This window comes from Propithecus coquereli, unplaced genomic scaffold, assembly GCF_000956105.1.
Source record: "Propithecus coquereli isolate 6110/MARCELLA unplaced genomic scaffold, Pcoq_1.0 Scaffold420, whole genome shotgun sequence".
NCBI lineage: Eukaryota > Metazoa > Chordata > Mammalia > Primates > Indriidae > Propithecus > Propithecus coquereli.
In genome coordinates, this window is record NW_012149953.1 from 1,218,549 (window position 1) to 1,241,662 (window position 23,114).

Here is a 23,114-nt window from a genome sequence, read left to right on the forward strand (position 1 = left end):
TGATTAGTAATGCTGAGCATTTTTTTCATGAGTGTGTTGGCCATTTGTCTATCTTCCTTTGAAAAGACTTTGTTCATGTATTTTTCCCAGTTTTTAATGATGTTATTTATTTTTTTTCTTATCGATTTGAGTTCTTTGTAGATTGTGGATATTAGCCCTTTGTCAGATGTATAGTCACTGTCACCACTTCTATTCAACATAGTACTAGAAGTCTTTGCCAGACCAATCAGGCAAGAGAAAGAAATAATGGGCGAATTGGGAAAGAGGAGATCAAACTGTTTCTGTTTGCCTAAGATATGATCTTGTATCTAGAAAACCCTAAAGACTCCACCAAAACACTCCTAGAATTGATAAATAAATTGGGCAAATTCTCACTTTACACAAATCAGTAGCATTTCTATACACTAATAACAGTCAAACTGAGAATCAAACCAAGAACTTGATACCGTTTGCATTAGCTGTAAAGAAAAAAAATTCCTAGGAATATACTTAACCAAGGAGGTGAAGGTCTCTACAAGGAGAACTACAAAACACTGATGAAAGAAATCATAGATGACACAAACAAATGGAAAAACACTCCATGCATACGGATTGAAAGAATCAACATTGTTAAAATGTCTATACTGCCCAAAGTGATTTATAGATTCAACACAATTCCTTCAAAATACCAACATCATTTTTCACTTTCAATTTAGATAAATTAATTTTAAACTCCATATGAAACCAAAAAGAGCCCAATAACTGCAGCAATCTCATGCAAAAAGAACAAATCTGGACACATCACATTACCTGACTTCAAATTATACTAAAAGGCAATACTAACCAAAACAGCATAGTACTTATAGAAAGGTAGACACATAGACCAATTGAATAGAATAGAGAACCCAGAAATAAAACCATATAGTTATAATCAACTGATGTTTGACAAAGTAAACAATAACATACACTGGGGAAAGGAGTCCCTATTCAATAAACAGTGTTAGGAAAATGGGAGAGGCACATACAGAAGAATAAAAAAAGACCCCTATCTCTCTTTGTGTCACACACAAAAATTAACTCAAGGTGTATTAAAGACTTCAATGTAAACCTGAACTATAAAAATTCCGAAAGAAAACATAGGAAAACCTCTTCTGCACATTGGCTTAGACAAAGCCTTTATGACTAAGACCCAAATGGCAAATATAACAACAATAAAAATAAATAAATGGGACTTACTTAAATAGTTTCTGCACAGGAAGGAAATCAACAGAGTAAATAATCAACCTATAGAATGGGAGAAAATATTTGCAGACCATCCTCCCCGCATTACGTTTATTTCATGCTTTCCTTCTGTGTTTGAGTTAGCTTGGGTCCTTTCCTACCTTAGATTCTCCCTTGATGCTTTGCCTCTTCTCTGAAACACTAGGTCCAAGTACCCAACCATTTACCCTCAACCTACACACACAAACACAAAAAGAGAGGAAGAGAGCACCTTTTTTCTTTGCTGACATTATTCTCCATCTCTGCATATTGTTTTCTTTGTGATACTTACCAAAATATACAGACAGTCCCCAACTTAAGATTTTTCCAATATACAGTGGGTTTGTCAGAATGTAACCCCATTGTAGGTCAAGAAGCATCTCATAAGTCAAGGTGTATTTGTGTGGGGCTTTGTGTTTTTATTTTTTCACTCATTTATCGTCTTTCTTTTTCATTAAACTGCAACATCCATGAGGACAAGGACCACTTGTGTCTCATTGACCATAGTCTACTGTGACCCAAACGTAATACTCAGCATACCACACATTCAATGAGTATTTTTAAATGTGTATAAAAATTATGATATCTGATCATTACATATAATTATAGATTATATCTTATTGTATTTAAATACATGCAAATAAATTATTATATTATTATATATTGCATATATTTATTTAATATTTACTATAAAATATTCAGATTAATTTGACAATGTGTGTAGGAGTAGAGAGGAGAGAAGAATGCTAGACAAAGCTTCAACTATAGATGGAATAGAATCTAAAGCATTAATCCCATGAACTTAAACCAGTACTTTAATTACCCTAATTCAGTTTCTAGCCATTTCTTAAAAATAGAAAATATTTATGTAGAGAAATGTGCAGGTGAATATAATTTTCTGGGAAAAACTATCCAGAGATATAAATGAAAGTCACTTTGCAACCTCCTATTTCATAAAAGTCTGTTCTTTGGGGATTGTTCAACTTCATTTTGGAGAATCAAGTAGCTCGGTTATTTTGAGTAAGCATATGTACTTTTAAGTGGTTATTCAAACTGAATTGCCTGAGTCTTTTAGGGTTTAGTGTTCACTAAATGTTATATATAACCAGAAAGAAATGGATAGTGAAATTGCAGGGACTCACCAAATTATTAACATTTTATTCTACTGTGAGCAAGAAAATAGCATCAAGTATATTTATATGAGGTAGAATGATGTCTTCGACTATATAAGTCATCCATACGCCTGAAGTATGCTCAGGTATATATTGAAAACTTAGTTAAGTTTCTGTTGACATAGCATAAAATAGAAGATGAAAATAATGTTGACTGATATCTCTAAACAAAGTTCTTCATTAACAAGTGGCCCAGTGCCCTACAGGATCCTATGTCTGCAATTTATTCCTTGGCATCTTTTAAAATCTTCCAATAAATAGAATTTTTTAAAAAAAGAATACACCCTCAAAACAACTAAGAATTTTATTTTCCAACTAATGCAATGAATAAGCATGTGAAATTTCATCCCCAAAGGACTTCTTTCTTAAGAAAAAGCTAAGAGAATGAAAATGGAATGGTTTATAAGACCTTCTTGTATAGAGGCCTAACCTCTGTGATTACATAACATAATATGAGGTACATCCCATATATGATCTAGTTTTGATTTAGATATTGAAATAATGTCATTTAAAATGATAAAATACTTAAGTGACATATATCTGGAACACAATGTTTTAAATATTATTAGAAAATTTGAATCAATAGCAGATAAAAGTCACTTTTCAAAATCAACTAATAATCATGTGCTGTTCTTTTAGCTTTAAAAATATAAATACATGTACTCTAATACGTTGGAACTAAATGATGGACACACAGTGCACAGAGGGAAGTAAAGGTCATAGGAAATAAAGCAGGGAGAGGGGAGGGAAGGGGAGGAGCAAAAACCCACCTAATAGGTACAATGAACACTATTCGGGTGATGGGCACATTACAGTCCTGACTCAAGCCATGTATCAAAAACATTTGTACCCCTGAATGGGAAAAAATATTTGCTCTCTACACATCTGATAAAGGGCTGATAACCAGAATCTATCTAGAACTCAAAAAAAATCAACAAGAAAAAATCAACCCCATCAACAAATGGGCAAGCGAAATGAACAGAAACTTTTCAAAAGAAGACAGAATAACGGCCAACAAACATATAAAAAAATGCTCAACATCTCTAATCATTAGAGAAATGCAAATCAAAACCACAATGAGATATCACCTAACCCTGCCGAGATTGGCCTCTATCAAAAAATCTCAAAACAACAAATGCTAGAGAGGATGCGAAGAGACAGGAACATTCTTACACTGCTGGTGGGACTGCAAATTAGTGCAACCTCTTTGGAAAAGAATTTGGAAATACCTCAGAGAGCTAAAAATAGAAATACCATTCGATCCAGCAATAGCACTATTAGACATATACCCAAAAGAGCACAAAACATTCTACGATAAAGACATCTGCACCCAAATGTTTATGGCAGCACAATTCACTATTGCAAGGATGTGGAAACAATCCAAGTGCCCGTCAATCCATGAGTGGATTATTAAAATTTGGTATATGTATACAATGGAATTTACTCAGTCATAAGAAACGACAGTGATCTAGCATCTCTTATACTTTCCTGGATTAAACTTAAGCCCATTATCCAAGGTGAGGCACCACAAGAGCAGAAGAACGGGCTCCACTTGTACTCACCATCAAATTGGTACTAACTGATCAACACTAGGGTGATCACATGGCAGAAATACTCTCTAGGGATTAGGGGGATGGAGGGTAAATCCACAACTAAAGGACATGGGGAGCACTATGGGGGGGAAGGGCATGCCTTTAACCCACACTTGGGTGAGGCAAAGGCATAAAGTATAACCATAATGTTTGCATCCTCACAATACCCTGGAATAAAAAAAAAAAAGTACTGTTTTCACTGGTTAGGAGACAATGGTTATCTTTACTCATGAAGATGATCACTATTTACTATTTTTTATAAACTAATAAAAAAGAAAAAGTACAAACTAAACTTTTTTTAAATTTGTATCCAAAATTACAAAGTTTACAGGAGTGGCAGTAAAAATCCTAGCTCAGCAGAAAATACTACACTAGCAAACATACATTCTTTAGAGTCTGTTTTGGCTTGGGATTGTTTTTGTTTGCAGTGGCTTTTTGTTTATTATTTTTTAAACCCCTTAAAGACTTCTTGTTTTGCTACAGGACTAGATTTTTTGAAAAAGAAACAAACAAAAAAAGGAAAACCAGTCATTACAAAGAGTTCAGGCAACAAAGGACAGAACACTGAATTTCACTTAACTTCTTTTTCCGTGACACTTTTAAATAAGTTTTTTTTAAATGTAAAGTTTTTTAAAGCCAAGCATTTTTGCTGCATTTTGGGCTCATTAATACATATAAAGAGTTAGTTAAAATACCAGACTGAATAAATGAACAATGGGACAATTAACCCCACATACAAACCCCACCTACTTTACTTCAAAGGCATCTGAAATAGAATGGATTGGAAACCATAAATGATGCCTCTCAGAATGAATTTTGTAATAAATATTGCTTTGTATTATAGATAAGGGATTAAAAATCTCCATGTGGTAGTCTAACACTTGTGAACGAAGTTAAAGGACAACAGTCACCCTTGGTTTTACCTAAGATTACTGGTAGTTTCAAGTCCCATGAATAGGAAATAAAAACCTGTTTAATTTCCATTGCATACTACAATGTAAAATTTAATTTTCTCTTCATTTAAAAATTCCATAACTTTCTACATAAAGGTCCCCCCTCCACAGTTTGCATAAAGTTTCAAAAGACATGTAATTTGCTTTCATTCAGAATGTAATACATTCCAAAATCAAAATTATATTGCTATTTAACTTTGAAAGTATTCCCTTTATGCTACATTCTGCATTTTACAATACAACTCATGCTAATAAAAAGAACTGCTTACTTTGAAGACGTAAATATACAAAGTGAAATATGGAAAAGTAAACTCAACACATAATTTGCCACTTAATTCAACCAAGACTTTTGATAATATTTCCATATTTTTGTGTTCATTGCTTTCAGAAGCTAATAACTACTCTTTGTTGTCAAGAATTGAGTAATAGCTCACATGTTATGATAAAAAAAAGTAGTTGAGAGAAAAGATCGTGGAGTCAGGGAGGAAGAGCCGGCAAGATGAAGGGCCTTTTTGCCAAGAGCTTAAAAAAGTAGTGGGGTTAGCAGGAAAAGGCATTTCCTCTCTGATGGCCACATCTTGAAAGTTCACATCGAGGTTTGCATCAGCCACAGTACGGCTTTCTCCATTCTCACCACACCTGACTTAAGCAGCTTTTCTTTAGCAGAGGTTTAGGGAACCTGGGTTCTATTTATAGACAAGTTATTTAATAATGAAGCTATAATCATAGCTCAATTACAATGGCACATCACCCTGTCACCTGCACCATTTCAGAAGTTTGCTGTGAGAACACTTGAGACAATATTCATGAATAGGTTCAAGGCATATTGATGGTTAAAGTCCACTGCCCTAAATATTGATATTTTTTACATATTTTTCTTTGGCTCTCTTTTTTTCTTTGCACTCATTTATGATCATTGCAGTGATTGCTTCCAAAAGATTAAATCTGCAATTTGTGTCTCTAGCTAAAAAAAAAAAAAAAAAAAATTTGTACCCCTTTAATATTTTGAAATTTTTAAAAAAAATTTTAAAAAATATCAACATCACGACTCAACAAAAAAACAAACTACCTGATTAAAAAATTGGCAAAGGACTTGTAAGGACATTTCTTCAAAGAAGATATACAAATGGACACTTGGCACATAAAAAAGATATTCAACATTACTAATCATTAGGAAAATGAAAATGAGATATCACAATGAGATACCACTTCACACTCATTAGGATGGCAATTACAAATATATTATACATATATATATAACAGAAAATAACAGATCTTGGTGAGGATGTAGAGAAATTAGAACCCATGAGCACTGTTGGTGGGAATGTAAAATGGTGCAGCCACTGTGGGAAACAGTATGGCAATTCCTTAAAAAATTAAAAATAGAATTACAATGTGATCCAACAATTTCACTTTGGGGTGTAAACCCCAAAGAATTGAAAGCTAGGTCTGGAACAGATTATTTGTACACCCATGTTCATACAGCATTATTCACAATAGATGAAAAGTAGAAGCAAACCATGTATCTATCAAAAGATGAATAGATAAAGAAAATCTAGCATATGCACACAATGGGATATTATTTAGTCTTTAAAAAGAAGGAAATTCTGACATATGCTACAACATGGATGAACTTTGAAAACATGTTAAGTGAAATAAGGCAGTCACAAAATGACACATGCTGCATGATTTCACTTATATGAGCTACATCAGCAGTCCCCAAACATTTTGGCACCGGTGGCTGGTTTTATGGAAGACAATTTTTCCATGGACTGGGCAGGGGTTGAGGGGGATGGTTTCAGGATGATCCAAGCACATTACATCTATTGTGCAGTCAAATCTCTCTGCTGATGATAATCTGTATTTATAGCCACTCCCCATAGCTAGCATCACCACCTGACCTCCACCTCGGATCATTAGGCATTAGGTTCTCATAAGGAGTGCACAACTTAGATCCCCTGCATGTGCAGTATACAGTAGGGTTTTTGCTCCTCTGAGAATCTAATGCCACTGCTCATCTCATAGGAGGCAGAGCTCATGCAGTGATGCGAGCGATGGGGAGTGGTTGTAAATACAGATGAAGCTTCGCTCACTCGCCCACTGACTGCTCACCTCCTGCTGTGCAGCCTGGTTCCTAACAGGCCACCGACTGGTACCAGTCTGAAGCCCAGAGGCTGGGGACCACAGAGCTAAAGAGAGTAGAGAAATGCATAGAAGTAGAAAGTAGAATGGTGTTGCCATGTGTGGGGGAAGAGAGGAAACAAGGAGTTATTATTTATTGAGTACAGCGTTTCAGTTTTGCAAGATGAAAAGAGTTCCGTGAATGGATGGTGGTGATGGCAGCACAACAATATGAATGTACTTTCTGACAGCTAATGTGCACATTTTAAAATTGTTAAGATGGTAAATATATGTGTATTCTACAAGTTAAAAAATTAAAAATTAAAAAATGTTTAAAAACATAAATATATATATAAACTTTTTTGATATAAAGTCTTCAGACTTATCTAAACTTTAATATAAAGATTGTGTCTATTTTACCCACTGTCCTACCTCCAATTTTTAGCACACATTACACATTCAATAAATATTTATCATTGAATTTGAACATGTTGACACTACTCCACGTCTAGTCATTCACTACCATCAAGTCCTTTCAGAGATATAATAGTAGAAGTTTCTGGTTCTATATTGTTGCTTCTCTATTTCAGGCAATTGCACACAAATCAAGACAGACAATGAAAGGCTGTGGTGATCTCTGTGGTAACCTACATTTCATACTACGATGAAGTCTGTCATGTCAATGATTCTCAGGTGCACCATCCATAAATAGGACAGCTCTTTAGGATATCACACAGTAATCTTACCAGTTTAGGGTCATCAGGGCATTCAGAAATCAATTTACTGGTTACAAATGGAGGAGGAAAAAAAGTAAGGAGAGGTGACAACGTGAAGGAAAAATAATTATAATAGAGAAGGAGAGTATCAGTAAGGTAGAAAGGTTGCCTCCTGGAACAACACTAACATTTAAAGAGCATCTAAGTTTTGGGATGATGTTAGGCATTTTTCTATATGCCATCTCACTTGAGCTTCACAAGAATCCAACAATTAAAGCCACCATTTTTTATAAATGAGAAAACCAATGCTTGGAGTAGTAAACAGAAAAGAACATCTTTGAGACGACGGATCCAAGGAATGGACACAAGTCAGAATGATGTGCACCAGTGTTCCTCCACAAGCCTGTGAACAGCCCACTTCACAGGTTGTGGCCAGAGGGATGAAAGGACTAAAGATTTGAAGGTGCGACGGAAGAGGGATTTTTAGTTATGAAATCAGCGTTTAAAAGCAGCAAATCCTCTCCATTTGTACAAGCATTCAGTGATCATAATGATAAAAATAGCAATACCGAACATAACTGTTCATACCTACAGAAAGAGCACCTCAAGCAGGCAGGAAGCTGTGCAGAGCATAGCACAAGCTTTTTTAAGAAACCTAGTTGTTACAGGGTAACTCAATTTTTTAACATTTTAGAAGAAGTCCTTAAAATCTGTAAGATTATACAATGATTCTATTCGTGATAAGATTTCAGTGTCTTTTTTTCCATCTTTCGTACCCTCCACGTTTAGTTTGCCTCTCCTCTTCCTACTTCTCTTCCCACTCAATTCTCTGTACTTTTCTTTCGCAGAGGTAACAACTTCGTCACCTTTATAGGACTCTCGCCACTTTTCCCTACACAGAGGAAGCAGCAGGCAGCTTTACCACCAAGTGAGGTGGACACTTTTTATGTCAAACAGGCAGGTGGGAGAGGCCCCTGGAGCCAGAGGATGAACGGCGCCTCTCTGTTGCATTGCTTTGCTTCATAGTCACTCACGGAGTAAGCGTTCGTTTTCTTCAGGGGCATTGCTACAAAGCACTCTTCTGGAAACTTCTTAAGTGTTCAAGTCAAACCTTGGTCTTTCAGCAAGTCTCTCTCAGGAGCGGAGAGAAAAGTTTAGGCCATGACAAGCAGAAACTGACTTTGAAGTATTTCTTACTTACATTCCCTCCATGTCCTTATTTGTCTTTTTTGAGGTGGAAAGTAAGAGGGCATGGACAACGTGTGACTACTACATGAGAGCTTGGAGAAAGAGCGCATTTCAGGGACGAGGCCTGCAGTTAGGCAAAGCAGAAAGTGTGAGCTTAGAGCTTGCTGCTCCCCATCCTACCAGCCCTCTTCAGTGACCTGGAACAACGTGCACATGCTCCATCCTGACTCGGTTTCCCTTTTGGATGGGAAGGACGAAGATGTTGAATTTTCCAAAATACTTGCCATATACTTGGCAGAGATGTCAGAATAATTAGTTTGATGAGGTAATCATCAGAAAACACAGTCTTCCTAACTCATAATGACACAACGAGCATTTGAGACAGTATCTTGAGTTTTTATCAAATATTATAGTTTTAAAACTTTAAAATTCTAATATCTTAGACTATAGGTGTGATAGACATAGACAGTAAATGGCTTTTAAAGGTAAATTTATTTCTTTTCTCACATCTGAGAAACATAAATGTCATTTGTCCTGGTCAAATGTGGTTGTCATTTTTAATTTATTGTAGGAATCTGAAATATAATTCTTTGCATATAATTATATAATTTCAATGCCCTAAGCATTAATACATTTTCTTCAAAGTCTCCTTTAAAGTTTTCTATCAAACCTCAAACTGTTGTAAAAGGTTAGAGTTATATATGATTTTATGAAAACCTTATCTATAAAGTGTATAATTTTGGAAGAAACATATTAATTAAATAATAATGGAATAATATTTAAAGTGAAATTAACATAAAATATATTTTTAGAGTTACTATTAATACCATGTCATAATTTGACTAAGCTACTTAACATATAAAATATCATAGTAATTTAGATATAAAGTATATATTAATTTTATGTAGCTGCTATAACAAATGATCACAAATAGAATGGCTTAAAAAAACATAACTTTATTTTACAGTTCTGTAGGTTAGAAGTCCAACACAGATCACACTGGACTAAGATCAAGGGGTTGTGTTCCTTTCTGGAGTTTCTAGCTAAGAATATGTATTATTGCCCTTCCCAACTTCTAGAGGCCACTTGCATTCCTGGGCTCATGGAATTTTTATTTTCAAAGCCATTTTTAAAGGCAGCAACAGTGGGTCCATTCCCTCTCACATTACCATCCCACTGGTTTTCTCTTCTGCCTCTTCTTTGTCCACTTTGAAGGAGTTATGTGATTAGATTGGGCCCACCCAGATAATCCAGGATTACATCCCTATCTCAAGGTCAGAAGATTAGCAGCCTTAATTACATCTGTAACCTTAACTCCCTTTTGCCGTATAAGTAACATTCACAGGTTACAGGGATTCGGATGTGGACATTATTTGGGGGTTATCATTCTGCCTGCCATAGTATATAATTATTTATAGCAGAATATAATAGCTTATTATTAGTATCCTAGGTCTAATACACTGTTTACATGTCTAAGATATGGTAAGATACGGGTTAAATAACATTTAACACATGATTATGTTTTGCATGCATTAAGATATAATCTGTCCTTATTAATTTGAATTATACAATATTATAAGCACATTTCTCCTATGTATCCCAGTCAAAATAATTTCTCCTTATGCTATATTTAACACTGGGGTTATAAAAGAGGATAAGGGAGAGAAATAAGTACAAGCAGCAAGTTACCAATTTCAAAGGGCTGAACATTCCCTGACTGAAATCTCTCCCAGGGAGTGAACCAGCTGTCACACAATTTGGGACAAAAATCTCAACTTTACCACACATTCCAAACCTGAGCTCCATGATAATCTCACCAAGATCAACTGAAACCAAAGGCTGGAATTGGCCCCAGGCTTTTGCATAAACCCAGACCCAAAATTTGTGTTTCGTAAAGTCTCAGAATCCCAGGTTAAACTTGGCCTCCCGTTAAGTCTCTGCTTTTATACACTGAACCCTAAAGGGCCAAGAACATTTGGCAAACACCTACCATGTGTCTTATAGAGTTATATAGTCTATAACTATTAATAGAAACTATGTGACATTTTATTTGCATAACTTTCTGTGCATATTTTTTTTTCTCTTCACAGACCTCAAAGTAGACATTTTTGCCCCAGTTATAAAGAGGAGAAATCCAAAGCTCAGTGACTACTGAGGCTGGACTGTGACTACTGGCCCTTTTGATCTCAAAAGTGATATTCCTCCCCTTATATTATACTGAGTCTTAACTCCAAAATAATGACACATCATTATAGAAACTAAAGAAGGAGCTATTTATAAATTTTAATTGCACTTAATATAATTTTTGAATAACAGTTAACTTCAAATAATCTAGTTCTCATGTTCATGTAATCAGAAATTTCCCGAGTGATCTCAAGAGTTGATATCATCTCTAGTTTACTTCTGGCTTCCACAAGATGTGTGGTAGGCCAAATAGTGGCTTTCAGAAATGTTCACATCTTAACCCCTGGAACCGGTGAATATTTTATGTTATATGGTAAGAGAGAATTAAGATGGAACTAGATTTGCTAATCAGAGAGTATATGGGATCATCTGGGTGTGCCCAGTGTAAACAAATGACCTTAAATGGGAAAGAGAAGGACAGAAATGTCATAACCAGGAAAAGACTTGACTGGTCATTTCTGGCTTTAAGACTAAAGAGGTCCAGGAGCCAAGAAATATGGGCAGTTTCTAGAAGCTGACAAAGACAAGGAAACAGATTCTCCTCTAGAGCCTCCAAAAAAGAATGCAGCCCTGCTGACACTTTGATCCTAGCCCAGTGAGACCCATGTTGGAATTTTTTAACCTCCAGAATTGAAAAATAATAAATTTGTGTTAAGTCAATCAGGGTCTGTGGCCATTTGTAACAGTAGCAATAGGAAGCTAATACAGTTAATACTAATTAAACTCATTCAGGGACAAAAGAACCAGTCACCATGCTAAAGGAGCTTTGGGGACTTGCTTACTGTCCCCCTGGCCTAAACTTCACCTGTGAAGGAGAGAATGGCATGTACTCAGTGGTTCTAGACCCAGTGGAGAGAAGATGAAAGGAAATATATAAGATGATCAGTTCATCTCCTTGGGAGTTTACAAAAAAAAAAAGAATCACTTTTTTCTTTTGGATATTATAATTTAATAATCTGTTTAGCCTTCTTTATTCATACAATATTCCTAATATAAAGAAAATACTATTTTCATTCTGCATAATCAAAGAGGTAAGGTAAATCCTGGAAAATTGTTAAAATAGAATAATTTTTAAAGCCGATTGTTTTAGCTTTAGTATTCTACCTACCTTTCAGGTATTCAGAAAAGCTAGATGTTCAGTTTTTATGCTATAGTTTGTCAGAAATAAGTTGGTCTAGACTTTAACAGTACAATGCTGGATAGTAGTGCCTCATAAAAAGCAAAATTCTAACTCAGTGTCTTTCTCTCTATACTTCTCTTTAAAGATATACTCTTCCTCCTATGGGATATCTTGAATTATTTCTTCTAAAATTATCTTAAAGAGAAACTATTTTAGGAAAAAACTCTTTCTTCCTCTAAATAGAAAAAGAATAGCCAAGCAATGCCTTCATATAAAACATTGGAAGAGGCAGGGATGCTATGAAACTGTCCTTATCTTAATACTATTATTAGTGGAATTAAGTAATTATAAGGCATCAAAGTCTAAACACTAAGGCTCAACAATTAAGATGGGGGTTTACGTTGAGTTAAATTATTGGTGAAAATAATTGAAGATGGAAAAGTGTGGGCAGTTTTGAAACAAAAGAAGAGTTAATAAAAATAGGGGAAAATAACCTCCTGGTGGAGACGTATCTGGCAGTGCTAACAAATACCTCCACAGCCCTGATTTCCCTCTGAGCGCTAGGCCTGGGCAGTCGAACCCAGATGGATGGCAGTAATTAGATTCTGATGAGTGAAGGACCCACATGAGGGCCAGTGTTTCTGGAGGAGTTAATGAAAGGAAAGGAAATGGCCAGATTTCACGAATGATGTAAAATGGATGCAGAGCCTCCAAGAGTTTTTTTAAATGACTAGCTTCTTCCTACTCACCTAACAGCACATATAGAAGGGGGAAATATCTAGCACACAGAAAATTGATCACAAGTGGAGAATTTTAATATGTGCACACTTCCAGTAGTAAGATTCAGGGTCACCCAGAGCTATTATTCAAAGTCAGTATCAGACCATTTAATTTTCTGCTTCAGTTCCTCCCTGCTTCTCCCCCTCCAACCCCAGTCTAATGGCCGTACACCATCTTCTCTTTTCTGCTGTCCTTCTGCCTCTTTTAAGCACTGTTTGTGCTCTGAATGGAGTTTTACGACGGACATCTCCAGGTACTGTATCTATTCCCCTTAATGAAACCCTAGTTGTAGTGAGTGCTAATAGCTCAACAAGCATTTTATAGCCCTTTTAAAGAAAATGTGTAGTGGACGTGGATGTACTTAGCACACAGCTTGGTAAATAGAAATGGAACATGAGCAGTGCTGTTAGGGCTGTGAATGATTTGTGGTGACTTTCATGTCAGCTGGTTTTTATCTTTTGTCCCTTACTGGAAGCCCCAGAATCCATTTTAAGTTAATTCCAAAAGCTAAGTCTGAAACAAATTGTATAGTGACAGGTGAAAAATGTAAGTGGAAAAATGCTGCCAGGGGCTATATAGTATGCCAATGTGTTAATCCACTTGGACAAAAGGCAGTGTAACATGTCTGGAAATACATCCGTTTGCCTTTAACTGCTTGGGTGCTTCTCTTTTTTCTCCTTTTGATAATTATATCCTGATTCATCTGGTATTACAATTGCTTTCTAAACTTCACTATTTCCTCTGATTTAACTCACATTCATTTCCAAATTGAGACTTCATTTTTTTCTTTCATTTCTTTTGCTTTCCCACTGATTCTGTTTATATTTTAGCATTTGTGGCTAAGGATCAAACTTGCTGGATTGTAGGTGGACAGACACAGGTACATGCAGTAACTCAACTACACAAGCAGATGTTCCTGCTATTAGTTCAGCAACTGTCTCTTGCTCAGGTCATCCTGGTGTGAAAACTAACAAATCTTACAAGTAAAAAAAAAAATAAGAAAGAAAAGAAAAAGAGGAATAAATGTGCTTTTAGAGCTACTGTTCTGTGAGGAGATTGAATAGAGAATGGTTGAGTATCAAAGAATCATCCACTTATATCAGGAAATCTGCTAGTGCTTCATTTCAAGGACAATGTGACACCTAAAAGGGAACTGGTTGTGTGCTCCTCAGATGCATAGGCACTTTCAGAATTCTAAACTTTTGGGGGGCTTTTCAGTCCTGTGAGTAGCTTTTCACCTGCAAGCAACTGATTCATTTCAACACACAAATCACGAAAGAACATGACTTTGAAGTAAGTAGCTAATCCCATGATATATCTATCATTTTGTATCAAATGCAACTCAGCTAAGGACAAGCATCCAAGTACAGATGTCAATTAATAAAGGAGGAATTGAGATTGTGAGCCTCACAGTCAATATTACATTTAAAATAATGACATAAATAGTATTAAATTAAGATATCTCAGTCTACTTGGATTTTCCTATGATGAATTTAGGATCTTCCTTAACACTATCATATTTCCATAGCAATAGTAGAGTATTCTAATGTACATTTGAATCAAAGCAATCATTTATTATGATAGGTTAACACCATAATTATCTGAGTAATAGTTACCATATACTGAGTGCTTAATATTTCATTTAACCCTCACAAAAACCTGATGAGGTTGGAGTTCCCACCCCCATTTTACAAAAGAAGAAAGTGTGGCTCAGAAAGTTGAAATAACTGGGACTCAGTAACAAAATGGCTAGTGGCAGTGCTGGGATTCCAATCTAACTCTGTGAGATTCAAGAGCCTGAGCTCCCTTCCTTCCGCTGCTGGACCTCCTAGTGTAATATCGTTTTGTGTTGAATTGTGTCTCCCGAAAGGAGATATGTCGGAAAACTGATCCTTAGTACCTCATTTTTGTGAGCTTATTTGAAGATTGGGTCTTTACAAAGGTAATCAAATAAAGATGAGGTCGTTAGCATAGGACCTCATCCAATACAATTCGTGTCCTTATAAAATGAGCAAAGACAAGACAAGTCCACAAGGAGAATGCCATATGAAGATGAAGGCATGGATTGGGGTGACATCCTTGTGTCGATGGCCAAGGAACTTCAGAGATTGCCAGCAAACTCCCACAAGTAGAGAGTTGTGGGAGAGAGTCTCCCTAATAACCCTCAGAAGGAACTGACACTATCAACACCTTAATCTCAGACTTCAAGCTCTAGAACTGTGAGACAAGGCATTTCTGTTGTTTAAACCACCCATTTCATGGTACTTTGTTATGGCAGCCCCAGAAAACTAATACATAAATATAAATGCAATATATAAATAATATATAAAATATAAAATATTTTCTTTGCATTAGTTATTTCTACTTATACAACACTTACAGTATTTTCTATTATTTTCCTTCCAATAAGTTTGTGAAATACTTTTAGAAATTAATGTGTCAATAAGGAATCTAAAGTAAACAAGAAATTAAGAAAAGAGTAAATAAAACATGAAACATAAGGAAAGAATCAAACATAATAAAGGCCAATTAGAGTAACTCTAGTATATGACTCCCTCCCCTTAAAAATGTATAATGACACATGCACGGTAGAAGTTGATTTCTTGATCATATAATAGGACTGTGAAGGTGGACAAGTCAATGGGGCAAGCCTTCCTCCATGTGGTCATTCAGGGACCCAGGTTGATGAAGGCCCTGCTCTGATCAATCTGTGGGCTTCTAAGATGGGCCTGGGGTTTATCTCCACGCCAGCTAGTCAGAAAGGAAATGGATGGAGGAGTGCTCATGAAAGGTTTGTTGAGGCTAGACCTGGGAGTGGAAAACATCACACCTAATTGCAAGGGGAAATGCTGTTTGAGTGCCCTGGAAGAAGAGGAGAACATGGATTTTGGTGAAAAGATAGCTGTTTCTGGCTCAAGCAGGCACTCAGTGCTGCCCAGAAATGCAAATTCATTTCCCTAGTTTATTCCCTCTCATTTGTTCCTAGATGGCAGAACTTCCCCTCCCTCCTCAATCTCCACATTTCCCTCCCAGGCCTTACTTCGCACAGATGATCTTGTTTCTAATTCTGTAACCTCCCACTGCCATATCTGCCAACCTATCAGCCTCTCTGCCCACACGCTCAGGCTTCTGTCTCTTACTGTGGATGATCTCCCCACAACCCTCTCTAAGACAAACCCTCCAGTTTTTCCTTCGTGTAGGGACACAACCCATCACTTCTTGCCTACTGCAGTAATTGTCTCTTTTCACTCCAGGTTCATTCATTTTTTTCCCTTTCTATGGGATTATTCCATCATCAATCAAGCATAAAATAATAACTCTCATTAAAATATCTATTTAATGCCTTAGTTTTCTACTCTTTATAGGAGTTTGCTAGAGAGAGTTGCTTACCTTCACCATCTCTAATTCCATTTCTTCCATTCACTTTTAAATTTACCCCGATTATTTTTACCACTCTGCAAAAATAGCTCTCATCGAAGTAAAAAATTAACCCCCCATTCCTATAACCAATAGCCAAATCTCAGTCCTTGTCTTACTCAGCAGTACTTGACACACTTCGTTAGCATTTCCTTTTTAAAACACCTTTTTCACTTGGCTTCCTTTGCTGCTTCTCCACCTCCCTGGTTGCTCCTACTCATTGGAAAGCCACGTCTGAATTCTTATTCTCTGATTTCTCCTCTGTCACTGCTCTCTCCCTCAATAATATGTCCTAATTCCATGACTTAAATCTATATGCTGGTATTTCCCAAATTTATTCTTCCAGTTCAGACCCCATGCCCCACCCCGCCCTGGATTCCAAATTCATATCTTCAATTGCCTGCTTGACATTTCCAACTGGAAATCTAATTGAGTCTCAAACTCAACATGTCAAAAAATGAATTCCTAATTCTCATTGTCCCTTAAACAGACAAGCATTACTTCTTTCACAATCTTGTCCATCTCAGTAAATGGGAAGCCCATCCTTCCAGTTGCTCAGGCCTAGGAAGAGTCTAATTTTTCTGTTTTTCTCATCCTCTGTTTAGCCAATCTTATAAGTTCCATGCAAAGCTCCTCTCACCGCTCCTACTTCCACCGCACTGATCTAACATACCATCATCTCTCACTCACCTGCATTACTAAAATAGCTTCTTAACTGCTTTCCCTATTTCTAACCTTGCTCCCCAGCAATCTATTCTGAACGGAGCAGCCAGAGTAACACATTTAAAATGTGAGTCAGATCATAGCACATCTCTGCTTCAAGGTCCCACACTGCCTTCAAATCTCACTCATGCAAAGAGCCAGTCATTACATAAGCCAACAAGAGGCTCATACTATGCCACATGGCACACCTATCTCCCTTCCTGACCTCATTTCCCACTCTTGTACTCACTCTGCTCTGGCTGTAGAGCCTTATTCCAAATCCATGAATAGGCTCTCAAGCATGCTTCTGTGTTAAGGCATTTGTGCTTGCTGATTCTTCAGCCTGGAACTCATTTCCTCTAAGTGGCTTGTGTCTTAATTTATTTCAAGTTTCTGCTCAAATGTCACCTTATCAGTGAGGATTTTTTGAACTCCTTATACAAATATCAATTCCAAACCACACTAGCATTCCTAGCACCCTTCCTCTTGCTTTCTATTTCACTATAGAACTTATTTTTTTACCACCTGACATACCATATATTTTTATATATTCCCTCCCAAAGCAGGACCATGTCTTTTTCTTTAATTTCTAGTTTCCATGACAACTATGTGACACAATGACAACAGCTGTATTCTTCAACAAACTTCAATAGAAGCTCTATGATGAAGCTCACAATTTATACCTTTTCATTTTGGACCACACATCTGGAAGCTGTGGGTATTGGGATGATAAGGCAAGAAATTGCAATAGTAACAAGTAGTAAGCAGAGAATTCACTAGAAAATAGAATTAACAAATCATTAATAACACAACATAAAAAAATAAGCCTTTAAAATTGAGTTGATTGTATAAAAAATGTTGTGATTTTTTTCATAATAAATTGTATCAGCAAAATAAAATAATTTTAAATAGAATCTAATTTTACCAACACTTAAGGCCTCCTTCTGGAACAAATTATAATCAATGAAAATCTAAATTTGTTCTACAAATAAATTAAAGGATTCATTATTAATACTAGAATATACTTTATAATTTTCTTTTCCAGAGTTAGAAAATTCACTTGCATTAAGATGATTTTGTTTGTAAAAATATTTTTAACATAAAACAACATACCTATCATACAACATTAAATTTGCTGTAATGATTATCACTGAAAGAATATAAGTCACGTTAATAAAATGTTACACAGAAATGTAAAGTCAAGTCCTTCTTAAATGAACAAACTCTTATAGACATCAGCCTAGGCAAAGAATTTATGACAACGACCCCCAGAGTAATCACAGCAGCAGCAAAAATAAATTGTACCTGATCAAATTAAAAAGCTTCTGTACAGCCAAGAAAACATCATTAGAGTGAATAGACAACCTACAGAATGGGAGAAAATATTTGCATGCTATATATCTGATAAAGGGCTGATAATAAGAATCTATATATAGCTTAAGAAAATAATAAGAAAAAATCAACCCCATCAATAAATGGGCAAAGGACATGAACAGAAATTTTTCAAAAGAAGACAGAATAATGGCCAGCAAACATATAAAAAAGTGCTCAACATCTCTAATTCTTAGGGAAATGCAAATCAAAACTACAATGAGACATCACCTAACTCCAGTGAGAATGGCCTCTATCAAAAAGTCCCAAAATAATAAATGGTGGCGTGTATGTGGAGAGATTGAAACACTCTTACACTGCTGGTGGGACTGAAAATTAGTACAACCCCTGTGGAAAGTAATTTGGTGATGCCTCAAAGAGCTAAAAACAGAAATACCATTTGATCCAGCAATCCCACTACTAGGCATCTACCCAAAGGAAAAAAATACATTCTATTAAGACATTTGCACTTGAATGTTTATGGCAGCACAATTCACAATTGCAAAGATATGGAAACATCCCATGTGTCCATCAACACATGAGTGGATTAATCAAATGTAGTATATGTATACCATGAATACTACTCAACTACAAAAAACAATGATTAACTAGCACCTCTTATATTATCTTGGATAGAGCTTGAGTCCATTCTTTGAAGTGAGGTATCACAAGAATGGAAAAACAAGCACCACATGTACTTGCCATCAAATTGGTATTAATTGATCAACACTAAGGTGCTCCCATGGTAGTAATATTCACTGGGTGATGATCAGGTGGGGTGGGCGTGGTAAACTCACAACTAATGGATGCGGAGCACACTATATGGGGAAGGGCACGCTTGTGGCCTTGGCTTGGGCAAGGCAAAGGCATTATATGTAACCAAAATGTTTGTACCCTCATAATATTCTGTAATAAAAAAATTCAGGCAATGCAAAGTCTAAAGTGTAAAAAAATCTTAATTATTTTTCTATTAAGACTGTGAGGTGATTGCTAATAAAATAAGAAAGAAATAATGACAGAAATGAAAATTTATAATTAAAACTAAATTTAAGTATCATATCTGATGTAAACTAAGTAAAAAATAGAAACCTATATTTCTAATTAATCAAATAATAAATAATTATTTAGATTCATTCTGGATTCTTCCATGTACTACATTATTTCCTAATATTCAACCAATTACTAAATGTTCTTGATCCTACCTCCTAATTGTCTCTTAAGGCCAAAAGGAAAACCTTGCTGGAGTTTCCTTACTACAAAAATAGACTCTATTCATTGTTGAAAATTTAGAACATATACACCAATACTTTTTGTGTTTCTATAAACAAATGAATTTTTTAGATGAAAACACAATAACTCAAAGAGAATTTTTCCTTATTTTACTTTTCTAGGCATGTGTAGCAGCGATTTTTAACTGATTATGCTGCTTCTGATGATGGTTCTGAAGGTAAGACCTCTCCCACACCCACTCCCCACAACACACGTGGTTTCTTTTGGCATCCATTAACAGATGAATGGGCAAAAATTACTCAGGGAAGACAGGTGGCTTAAGGGGCAATTAGCTAAATTTTATTTGCATTTTCAAGAAAAATGAAACAACAACAAAAGAGCTAAAGAAATTTATGCAGTTTTAGGCAGCACACTCAGATCTGGCATGAGATAGTTCCCATTTTAATTCCATTCATGAGGTGTGAGAGTGATTTAACAATCAAATAATGGATTCATTCATTCCACAGCCATTTATTGAACGTCTTCTTATTGATCAGGCCCTGTGCAAGGCTGTGTGTGTACAGCAATAAAAGAAGACATCTAGGAGAATCTCACTAGTGGAAGCACTAGGAAACCAATAGGAGGTTCAATGTCATCTGATGAGTGTTATGACTGAGTTATTTGCAGATGCACATATTCAGGCTTGAAGGGGTGGAGAAGGATTCAGGGACAACCCTGTAGAAATCCCATTTTGATAGAATTATTGGTAATTTGTCAGATGAGTGGCAAAATAGAATGTCCCCTTCTATATGTTTAGTGGACTATGGTAGTTGTATTATAGTTATCTGCAAGATCCCTTAAATGTCTATGTGACCTGTGAGCTCTTTAATAGAGATAACGCTGAAATACAATGATGTTTCAGAGGGGAGAGAGAAATAGAAAAGGCAATATCTAAATTTGGGATGTGCTTGGAAGAATGAGGTAGGATTTTAATAGGTAGCAATGGGATAGAATATATTCTGAAAAGGAACAGTGTGAGTAAAGATTCAATGGCATTTAAGAATGGAGCGTAGTAACTGTACAGTATTTAGTCTTCTCTATAAGCAAATAGAATACGTTTATAGGAGTTGTCAGAGAGAATGTATGAAAGGCCATTATGGATCCATATTCCAGATGAACTTCAGTCAGTCTTGTGCTTAATTCTATAGGCAATGAGATTCATTAAATAGAAGTAAATGTTCAAATATTTTCTTTTAGAAAATAGAGGGTTTTTTTAAGATAGTTTATAATTTTATTTTATTTTATTTCAGAATATTACAGGGGTGCAAATGCTTCGGTTACATATATTGCCTTTGCACCTCCCATGTTGGAGCTACAAGCGTGCCCAAGCCCCAGACATCACGCACCGTACCCATCATGCACTGTACCCATCACACACCATACCCATTAGGTGTGAATTTACCCATCCCCTCCTTCCCCCTCCAACCTGCCTATGAATGTTACCTCCATATGTGCACATAAGTGTTGATCAATTACTACCAGTTTTAAACACATGTGTCTATGTCACATATTTTTATTTTCCTAGTAGAAATGATTAATAAGTTTGCTTGCAAACCAGGCACTGAATGTGCTATTACAGGAGAATATCAGAGGAAATCCCTGACCTCAAGTAGTTTATAATCTAGTTAGGGAACAAGCTACAAATACATGATTGATTAAAGAACAAATGTTAAAAATACAAGACATTTTATACAGATACAAACCATTCTATATAATTAATTGGCAAGGACATTAAGTGCCTCTAAATATTATTTTTAGAAGAAACATTCCAGAAAGCCTTTAAGATAGTGAGTAGTCCCAATCATGCTGTATATCCTAAATTATTCTAGGAATTTATTTATAGCAAGGGATATAAGAAGAAAACATTAGATTAACTTCCATTTCAATTTACTTCCCTAAGTAAAATGATCAATAAGAGAGAGAAACTAATATTTTTATTTTCACATTTCAACTGTTGGTCTGGAGTTTCATTTAAGTGTTAAACTTAATCCTCATGACAGCGTAATAGGTAGAGTTTAACCATTTTTCATTTCAAACAATTGAGGTTTGGAGTGGTTAAGTGATTTGACATGGATGACACAGCTGTAGAGTGCAAGGATTCAAAATCAGATTGGACTTCCAGACCCTTCTGTTTCTGCTACACCAGTCTTTGCAGGGGGAGATAAATGGAGACTTGATTTTAGCTGATGTAACATAAACCCACTAGAAACCTCAGCAATTTGGCTCTAAAATTTCCCCTTTTACAGTAAATAATATTTACATGTGTACAATGCTAACTACATTTTTCAACCCACAGGAAAAGTAAATCTTACAGTATTATACAACTCACATTAGAAATAATTTAATTTGTGGTGTATTACGAACATAGCAAAGCCCACAATTGTTCTTCATATGTTATAATTGTCACTTTTGGAGTTTTGATATCTGCCAAAGGATTTATTTTGAATTCCCAAATGTAATTTTACTGCAGTATTTTGGCATTTTGAGTTTCATATATTTTAAAGTTGCTCACTTTGATGCTATCTGTGGAATAGCTTTCCGTTTTAAAGCATATCAATCTGCCTTCAATTTTATCAAGTGGCTACTTATCAACACTGTTTTAATAATGTCATTATTTAATTCCTTACATGCATTTTATTCTAAACAGTCTCCCAAGTTTTTCCCCTACTTGCCAATATCCTCCTATTTAGAAAAAAATTCAAAACTTAGTAAAACTCAAAATCCCTTTAGTAGAATATTTTTTGCACATAATAACTAAGGTGGGTGGGAATAGAGGGCTGAGATTTAATTTTTTTGCTTGTTATACATTTAAGATGCATGAAATATAGATAACATAATTTAATATGAAGGTAAGAAGAAACTAGATTTTCTTTGAAGCTTGTTTGTTTAATATCCCCAGAGCAACTCAGGCAGCTTGCACTCTGACTTTCAGACAATTAAAACAATGGCGTTATGTTTCTAGAAGCAAAGGTAAAAACAATAAACATACACTAAAATTGCCACTTCTTCGAAGTTTCCCTTGTTGGTGAAATCAATCACATTATAAAAACAAAAAAAGTTCCACAAGGTCAGTAAACTGAAAACACTATTCTGAGGCTCTCTGGGTGTCCTCAGCCTAAGAATCCTACTTTCTTTACCTAGAGATGGTAGTATTTAACTTTCAAGGTTGCAGTGGGGATTAGAGGTAATATCTGCAAAGTATCTGGCACAAAAGATGGCTTGTGGCAGGTATTTACGTAGTGGCTGCTATTACTCTTTCTTTTTGTATTCTATGCATTATTATACAAGCG